This window comes from Cibotium barometz, chromosome 22 (genome assembly GCF_041138505.1).
Source record: "Cibotium barometz isolate CiBa-2024 chromosome 22, ASM4113850v1, whole genome shotgun sequence".
NCBI classification, from domain to species: domain Eukaryota; kingdom Viridiplantae; phylum Streptophyta; class Polypodiopsida; order Cyatheales; family Cibotiaceae; genus Cibotium; species Cibotium barometz.
The window spans coordinates 2,117,501-2,118,613 of record NC_141067.1 but is presented as its reverse complement, the minus strand read 5'-3'; positions in this window follow the sequence as shown (position 1 = coordinate 2,118,613).

The window sequence follows — 1,113 nt, the reverse complement described above, 5'->3', positions numbered from 1 at the left end:
ATGAGTCACCCAAACACGTGGCAACAATGAAGCTCTTTGGTGTTAATGTTGACACACAACAGTTGGCAAGCTTCCAACCAACTGTTCAAGGTGTCACAGTACCTCTGATTGTCAAACCGCTCCTATGGTACTAACACAGTAGTACCACCTCGTCAAAGTTCCAATGGGATACCATTCCTTTATACCAAAGTCCTCAAGCAGCTCTGTCCATTGCTGGGATATGAACATCCCCCTCTAGTCCTACCAAATCTCCAATCCGAGATACCAAAGGAAATCCATCTCCGACCGTAAAGCAGCAAATTTCTTGAATGACTGGGTACCGCCATCAGTGAAAATCCAATCATATCTATAGAGTACATCAATGACCGTCGCAAGGTCATACTCCCTGTGCCATACTACTAGAGGTTCCTAGGCCTCCCAATCCATGATCTCAACAGGGACATCCTGTACATGATCCTTGACCTCCTCGATCAGTACACATGCCTCCTCTGGTTCCTTCAAGGCAAGAAAATCCTCTGCTTGAACTTGCTGCATAGGAAGCATACTGTCGCTTAGGTTACTAAGTGCCGGAGACTCCACAAGTGTGGTATAAGCCCCCATTGGAACATTGGTCTCATCAAATTGATCCTTTTCCCTCCGATCAAGCAACTCTTGCTCCTTCTCATCCAACTCCAAGATCCTGGGCATGGCTGCTCCCAAGTGTCGTCCCAAAGACTCCAGAAAACGCAGCCAAATAAGCTCCTCCCCCTTGCTGAAAATCAGCCCTGAAAAAGGCCCCCCTCTTGATGTCGAGACACAGGTCCAAGTGGCCCTCCTGCTTGCAAGCCCGCAAGACACTGGTCCACCACTCAAGTTGCTGAAGAAAATTCAGATCTCTCAGAAAACAAACCTCTCCTGAGCTGAACAAATGCAGGTCCAAGGGGCTCCTCCTTGCTGAAAACTCTGCCCAAGAGCGTCCTCTTGATGTTGTTCCTCATCTTCCTCCACAAGCCAAAGATCACCGAGAACAAGCTGCCTCGGGCTTTGATACCATGTCAGAGTGTGCAACGGAAATGAACCTCGGGCTTTGATACCATTTTAGATTGCGCAATGGAAGTGAAAATAAACAATGGC